We start from the raw sequence: 8,656 nt of genomic DNA, 5'->3' as shown, positions 1-8,656 counted from the left end.
GAGATAATCCATCCACCTCACAGGTGTAGCGTCTCGACCAATCTGACACACTAATTTTAATTTGATTTAACAAATCAATTATTCATTAGGTTAACAAATCGTCACAGTCCCCTCACTCAATTAACTGGATGCCAGGATGTCTGCTGAACACCAGGCGCTCTGGTCACCATGACAACTAATCATGATATCACTGGTTTTATGACCCCCCAGGAATGTGAGAAGGATAGCCCACTCTTTGTCCCAAGGAAAAGCAGAGTAGAAATGACTGTGTTCTAGTTAATTCATAGAAAAACCGTTATTTGAATGAACACACATATTTCTTCAGGCCATTGAGTATATTATTGTCATTGTGTATTTTGTCTTTGATATTCTTAGACTATTTTAGTATGCTTGTGAGGGGACCCATTCCTGATCCTCCCTTTTCACTATATGTAATCTTACCTTGTTTAGTATCTATGAATTTGCCTTCTTATGATCGAAACAAGCGTGTATATTATATGGTGGTACATAGGCAATATATATTAGGGCCCTGAGAATCGTTAATAATTTCGATTTAAGTCCATTTGCAAATTACCATGCTTAGAGAACAAAGGGGTCGTAAACCCTCCAGCAATTGCCACCTCCCGCTCGGGAATTCCATTGTGCTCATTGGACAAGCCCATCTTGAAAGGCGGAGATCTTCTCCGACCTTAAAGGCCCGGCTCCAGGGACCCGCCTCAGTCGGTGGTTCGGCCAGAAGCTAAGAAAATGTGAGGAAACGCTCCAGGATACCAAAGCTCGTGCCAGGCTCGGGCCTAGTCCTTTTCATTCATCAAGTGATTCTGACTCAAACTAGCTCTTTTTCATCAACCAACTTCAGCAAGATCTTGGGGCCTTAAGATTGCATCAGGAATCTTTTTTCAGACATACGCAAGTATCAAACTTAGTCGATTTAATTGATGCATTAAGTATCAGTTACACCTTTTTACAAGGTTTGTTTGAACTAAGAATCTGACGTTTTCCCTCAGGTTTTAGATCTGCTGAATATGCAAAATGGTTCCATAAATGTCATTCCTTATGTCTCTTTCTTTACTTTAACCCTTTAACCCTTTCCTATACCAACTGTATGTGTGTGTGTGTGTGTGTATGTGTATGTTAGACCGGCTTAATGTAGTTAATAAATATGTTAGACTAGTTTAAGTGTTTATGTAGTTAATAAAACCTTACTTGTATCACACTTGACGTGTTCATTGTTTACTCATAACCGGAGTCAATAATCATGCAGATTTACGTTACAAACTTATAGAATTGTACAGTAAGAAGGTTATTTCCTTTAACCAGGAAATTAACGTTCTTAGAATTGACAAGACGGTTGACCCTGAGTGGTCAGCTAAATATCTACAGTGGATCTAAAATATGAATAGTTAATTATAACTAGTTATGGTTAATTATTCATATTTCCCCATGAGCTGATCCGCTACACAGTCTTACAATTAAAACAGCTTCTAAAAATTGTTGCAACTCCACCACCATGTCCAGAGGCCCGTGGAGAGCTAAAAAATGACTTGAGGAGCAATCTCAACAAGAGGCATCAAGTCATCACGTTTTAACCAAGTCTCAGTAATAAATAAGAAGTATAATGAATGTGATGTAAAAAAAGTCATTTAAAATAAAAGATTTATTCGATATTGACCTAGCATTCACTAAGGCCATCTTAGCAGTAGTAGTGCAGGCTGACCGCCGAGAGCTGAGGTAATAATAATACATTTTATTTATAATGCACTTTATATTTCAACAAAATCCCAAAGTGCTACACTTTTACAAAAAGTGTTTATTAAAAATAACAAAAGGACACAGAAAAAAAAAATAAAGCAAAAGCTCTACTAAAAAGGTGGGTTTTAAGGCCACATTTAAAAGCATCCACAGACTGTGGTGTCCTCAGATGGTTCGGGAGAGCATTCCACAGACTGGGAGCGGCTGAGCAAAAAGCCCGATCTCCCATAGTACGGAGCTTGGTCCTAGGAGGTTTCAGGAGAAACAGAACGGAGGGTACGTGTAGAGCATTGTGGAGTAAGGAGTTCCTTGAGGTGGGGGGGCGTCACCATGGACACACTAGTGGGTGAGGAGGGAAACCTTGTACTCAGTCCTGAATGAGACAGGGAGCCAATGGAGCGATTTAAGGATGGGAGTCATATGTTCATTTTTGTGCACCCTCATCAGGATCCTAGCAGCACAGTTCTGAATGTACTGCAGCTTCTGGAGGCTTTTTCCAGGGATTCCAATGTTTAACCAAGTCTCAGTAATAAATAAGAAGTATAATGAATGTGATGTAAAAAAAGTCATTTAAAATAAAAGATTTATTCGATATTGACCTAGCATTCACTAAGGCCATCTTAGCAGTAGTAGTGCAGGCTGACCGCCGAGAGCTGAGGTAATAATAATACATTTTATTTATAATGCACTTTATATTTCAACAAAATCCCAAAGTGCTACACTTTTACAAAAAGTGTTTATTAAAAATAACAAAAGGACACAGAAAAAAAAAATCAAGCAAAAGCTCTACTAAAAAGGTGGGTTTTAAGGCCACATTTAAAAGCATCCACAGACTGTGGTGTCCTCAGATGGTTCGGGAGAGCATTCCACAGACTGGGAGCGGCTGAGCAAAAAGCCCGATCTCCCATAGTACGGAGCTTGGTCCTAGGAGGTTTCAGGAGAAACAGAACGGAGGGTACGTGTAGAGCATTGTGGAGTAAGGAGTTCCTTGAGGTGGGGGGGGCGTCACCATGGACACACTAGTGGGTGAGGAGGGAAACCTTGTACTCAGTCCTGAATGAGACAGGGAGCCAATGGAGCGATTTAAGGATGGGAGTCATATGTTCATTTTTGTGCACCCTCATCAGGATCCTAGCAGCACAGTTCTGAATGTACTGCAGCTTCTGGAGGCTTTTTCCAGGGATTCCAATGAGGAGCGCATTGCAATAGTCCAGCCTGGAGGAGACAAAGGCGTGGACAAGCTTTTCTGCATCTGCAAGAGTGAGCACGGGGCGAAGTTTGGCGATGTTCCTCAGGTGGAAGAAAGAGGTCATACACAGATGTTTGATGTGGTCTTCAAAGGTCAGATGAGAGTCCATTTTAACACCCAGGTTGGTGACTGATGTTGAAAGTGAAATATCCTGGCCAGAGAAGGTAATGCTGTTAATGACACATGTTCGGACCTGGTTTGGAGTGCCGATTAGGATGGCCTCCGTCTTGGAGCTGTTTAGCTGCAAGAAATATTGCTTCTTCCACGCCTTTATCTCCTCCAGGCAGGTGGTCAAAGTGGAAGATGGCAGGACAGCAGACGGGGTTGAGTTTGTCTTAACGTAGAGTTGAATGTCATCAGCGTAGCAATGAAAAGAAATTTCATGCCGACTGATGACATGACCGAGGGGGGAGCATGTAAAGGATAAACAGGATGGGGCCGAGCACTGAGCCTTGAGGGACACCACAGGTGACATTGTGTGTCAAGGATTTAACCTCTCTTCCAGTCAGGTAAGATGAGAACCAGTTGTACACAGAATCAGATAGACCAATGGTGGAGTGCAGACGATGAAGGAGAATGTTGTGGTCCACAGTGTCAAATGCTGAGCTCAAATCCAGGAAGATAAGGAGAGATGGGGAGCCAGCATCTGCCATCATCAGTAGGGTCATTCGTAACCCTGACCAGGGCTGTTTCCGTGCTGTGGCCGGAACAAAAACCAGACTGGAATTTCTCAAAGAGTTTATTTTCTTTTAAATGGACCAGAAGCTACGCAGCTACTACTTTTTCCAGCACTTTGGAAATGAATGGAAGTTTGGAGATGGGCCTGTAGTTGTCAAGGACTTCTAGGTCTAAGGTGGATTTTTTAGAAGTGGTCTGATGACAGCAGTTTTCAATGCAGATGGAACATGGCCAGCCTGGAGGGAGTGATTGATGACCTTAGTGATCAGGGGACTTTAGATATAAAATCTTCAGAGGTTAGATTTTACCAATGATGTGGAAAAGGGGTCCAGGGCACAGGTGGATGGTTTCATCTTTCTAATAATGTTCTCAACCGCTTGCTGTGAGATGTCAGAGAAACAGCGTCTGTTTCCTGTCAGAGAGAGGTTGGGAAATCCCAGGCTGTGGGTCGAAAGTCGGGACAGACAGGACATGGGAGCTAGATAGGACGAAGCGGATGTTATCTACTTTTTTCCTGAAAAAAGTGATAAAGTTGTCACACCTCTCCTCTGTAGCTCCTGAATGACAATGAGTTTGTGGTTTAAGGATGTAATTGATAGTTGAAAAAAGTTGCTTGGAGTTACCAGGGCTATTGTTAATGATATTGGAGTAGAACTGTGACCGTGCATCTCTCAAAGACCTCATATAGGCCTTCTGATGCTCTCTGTAGGCTTGCCTGTGAACAGTAAGTCCTGAGGCCATTAAGTGTCACGCCCAGCTGTCTTCATCTTTCGCAGTTCACAGGTGTACCAGGGAGCTGAGAGCAAAAAGGTGACAGTTCTAGCTCTGATAGGAGCGTGGAAATCTTAGAGACTGCTCAGAGATTGGTTGTAAAAATCAACCAACTCAGTGGCTGAGGAGAAATCAACAGAAGAGAGATGCTGGAGGTCTATGGTCAAAGTGTCTAGGTTGATCTTTTTCAGGTCCCCGAAACAGATTTAAAGCTTATCTTTAGTGTAGAAAGAGAGGAGTGGCAGCTACAGTGGGGCAAAAAAGTATTTAGTCAGCCACCAATTGTGCAAGTTCTCCCACTTAAAAAGATGAGAGAGGCCTGTAATTTTCATCATAGGTATACCTCAACTATGAGAGACAAAATGAGAAAAAAAAATCCAGAAAATCACATTGTAGGATTTTTAAAGAATTAATTGGTAAATTCCTCGGTAAAATAAGTATTTGGTCACCTACAAACAAGCAAGATTTCTGGCTCTCACAGACCTGTAACTTCTTCTTTAAGAGGCTCCTCTGTCCTCCACTCGTTACCTGTATTAATGGCATCTGTTTGAACTTGTTATCAGTATAAAAGACACCTGTCCATAACCTCAAACAGTCACACTCCAAACTCCACCATAGCCAAGACCAAAGAGTTGTCAAAGGACACCAGAAACAAAATTGTAAACCTGCACCAGGCTGGGAAGACTGAATCTGCAATAGGTAAGCAGCTTGGTGTGAAGAAATCAACTGTGGGAGCAATTATTAGAAAATGGAAGACATACAAGACCACTGATAATCTCCCTCAATCTGGGGCTCCACGCAAGATCTCACCCCGTGGGGTCAAAATGATCACAAGAACTGTGAGCAAAAAATCCCAGAACCACACGGGGGGAACTAGTGAATGACCTGCAGAGAGCTGGGACCAAAGTAACAAAGGCTACCATCAGTAACACACTGCGCCGCCAGGGACTCAAATCCTGCAGTGCCAGACGTGTCCCCCTGCTTAAGCCAGTACATGTCCAGGCCCATCTGAAGTTTGCTAGAGAGCATTTGGATGATCCAGAAAAGGATTGGGAGAATGTCATATGGTCAGATGAAACCAAAATAGAACTCTTTGGTAAAAACTCAACTTGTCGTGTTTGAAGGAGAAAGAATGCTGAGTTGCATCCAAAGAACACCATACCTACTGTGAAGCATGGGGGTGGAAACATCATGCTTTGGGGCTGTTTTTCTGCAAAGGGACCAGAACGACTGATCCGTGTAAACGAAAGAATGAATGGGGCCATATATCGTGAGATTTTGAGTGAAAACCTCCTTCCATCAGCAAGGGCACTGAAGATGAAACGTGGCTGGGTCTGTGATTTTCTGGATTTTTTTTCCTCATTTTGTCTCTCATAGTTGAGGTATACCTATGATGAAAATTACAGGCCTCTCTCATCTTTTTAAGTGGGAGAACTTGCACAATTGGTGGCTGACTAAATACTTTTTTTCCCCACTGTACATTGAGATGGCCTTGTGGTCAGATACACCCAGTTCATACACCATAAGGTTACTAATAGGGGCTAAGTTTGAAATGACAAGGTCCAGTATGTGGCCCATGAAATGTGTGGGGACATCAACATGTTGTTGGAGGTTGAGGCAGTCCAGTAGTTGCAGAAACTCAGCTGCAAAGTGGCAGGAGGGAGTGTCTACATGAATATTAAAATTTCCAAGTATTATAATGTTATCAGAAATTGTGCAGAGTGTTGTAAGTAGATTGTGCATCTCTGAATAAAAACCTGAGTTTTGTTTAGGGGGCCGATAGATGAGAAGTATTGTCATGGGGAAAGGGGATTTACACTTAAATGCAAGGCATTCAAAAGAAGACAATGCAGGCAAGGAGAGGAGGGACAATTCCAAATTCTGTCTGTGTATTACAGCTAAGCCACCACCACGACCAGTGTTGCGGGCTTTCTCCAGGTAGCTGTAACCAGAGGGACATGCGTCATTTATCGCTGAGTAGACCTCAGGCTGGTGCCATGTTTCTGTAATACACAAAGTCTAATCCCTTATCCATGATGTGGTCTTGTATAAAAGATGATTTACTTGTGAGGGATTGTGTATTAAAAAGTTATATTTTAAGCGTTAATGAGGTAGTGAATCTCTGTAGTGGCCATAGTACACTGGAATTCACTCCACATTTTCTGTCCTGCCTGATGTGCAGGGATCTCGTGATGTTTTCCATACAGTTCAGCTTTGCATGCAAAGATCTCACGGTATTTCCCGTGTTACGGGCATGGTGCGGTTGTTGAGAGTCAGCAGTTGCGGAAGGTAATACTTGAGCTTCATGTCGATCGCCAAAAAAGCTTGCAGCAGCAACGCTAAAAGACAGAAAAAAATCCAGGTGTTCACCCACTGATAGCGAAAAATGACTAACAATCAACCGATGTTGACGGGGATAACAGTAGATGAGTAGACAGCCTTCAGTTCGATGATAATCCATGTAAAAAAACTGTTAAAACAGAGAAAATGGCCGAAAACAACAAGTGCCAACGTCCTCTAACTTCAATTTAAAACAATCCGTGCAAAAAACGGTTAAAAAATATTAAAACAAAGAAATTGTGACAACAGAGCAGCGGCGAACAACAGCGTCCTCTCCAGCCAAGTTGGTGAGCTTTTATGGTGCAATTATAATTTCTGTTTGAGCAAAGTGATATTTCCAAAATTGATGCTCTGACTTTTACCATTTGATCCGATGGAAGAGCGGCGATATGACGACCAAATGACCGGGATATAATCATTATCCTGCGATAGAGTCACAGACCACACAAGGCAATCACGGCGAGATCCGCGATGGATGTACCTGGGGTGGGATGTAATTCCCAGTGCGGCATAGCAGTTGTATATTTCGCCGGGAAGCCGGTAGAACGAATTTAGTCTCTGTAAATCCAATGAAGAGTATTTATGCACCATGCTCGGAAAGCAGTTGACACCGGGATCGAAAAACAGATCCCACTTCGAAGAACAAACAGTAAAACTCCAGCAAACCAGTGCACAGATGATATAGCACCACATTTCAAACTGGATTTAGTTCTCCACGTTGAAGTTCATTCAGAAGTTCATTCAGATCCACAGTCCACGCACCGTAACAGGGCAGGCAATGGAATAATGCTCCACAAAAATCACATGACAGTACAAAGTAAAATAAAATAAAATAAAATACCGGAGAGCAGCAGCAGCCAAACACACCACCGTTCACTCGAACCGGAAGTTCGTTCATCACAAAACGTGCATCACACGGCTCCGGGGCTTGAATAAAGGCCTCCTGGAGCGAATCCATGCTTTTTTGTAAGAAAAATATCCATATTTTAAACATAATAAACACTTTTCTCTCACTTCTGCTAACTGTTGTATGCAGAAGCCATTCCGGCGGATGACGTAGGACGTATGAGCCTCTGAGATATGCTAGTCTCGCGAGTTTGTTAACAGGAGCAAAGGAGGCAAAGTTTCCTTACTTTAGCAAAGGAAAACCCGTCTCCTCTTGGCTTATATCGAAATCCTCCGACATTTGTCCTTTACAAATCCTCGTTTTGTACTTCTAATTCGTGATTCGTTTTTCTCTCTCCGCACTCGTCACTAATCACGCAACGCCAACATCCTACGTCACCCACCGGAATGGCTTCCGCTTATGACAGATGGAGGAAGTGATAGAAAAGTGTTTATTACAATTTGAAATATGGATATTTTTCTTACTAAAGCACATGGATTCACTACAGGAGGTCTTTATTCATCCCCCGGAGCCATGTGAGGCACGTTTTATTATGGATGCGTGCACTTTATTGGATGTGTTTTTGACTGTGGTAAAGAAACACCCACCGACTGCAATGATAATGCTTGGAATAGCCAGGACAATTTTTAATATAACTCCCGATTGGATTTGTCTTACGGGAGAAAGTCATATACACCTAGGATGGCTTGAGGGTGAGTAAATAACAGGCTAATTTAAATTTTTGGGTGAACTAACCCTTTAAGACACTCTTAACTTAGTGACTATGTTTAGGCAACTGGCCCCTGGTTATGAGCAGTGGGTCTGTTCTGATAGTCACAACTTTTTTCTTAACAGGTCCTTTCCTGGACTGTTTGCAAATTGTAGAGGCAAATGACGCTTCACAGGAACATGTCCTGTGCCTGTTAAAAAAAACCTTTTAAAGTCAATTTCCACCTGTTACCGGCCCAACGCGAGAGATC

General features: G+C 42.5%; 1 protein-coding gene across 1 annotated transcript in view; it reads right to left on the bottom strand.

Annotated features, from left to right (window-relative positions):
* The window catches only part of LOC107573819 (gastrula zinc finger protein XlCGF57.1-like), a 28,909-nt gene that overhangs the window by 19,587 nt on the left and 666 nt on the right, over positions 1–8,656 (bottom strand). The window lies entirely within an intron of this gene.

This window comes from Sinocyclocheilus grahami, unplaced genomic scaffold, assembly GCF_001515645.1.
Source record: "Sinocyclocheilus grahami isolate Dianchi unplaced genomic scaffold, SAMN03320097.WGS_v1.1 scaffold2042.1, whole genome shotgun sequence".
NCBI lineage: Eukaryota > Metazoa > Chordata > Actinopteri > Cypriniformes > Cyprinidae > Sinocyclocheilus > Sinocyclocheilus grahami.
This window is presented reverse-complemented; position numbering and strand designations above follow the sequence as displayed.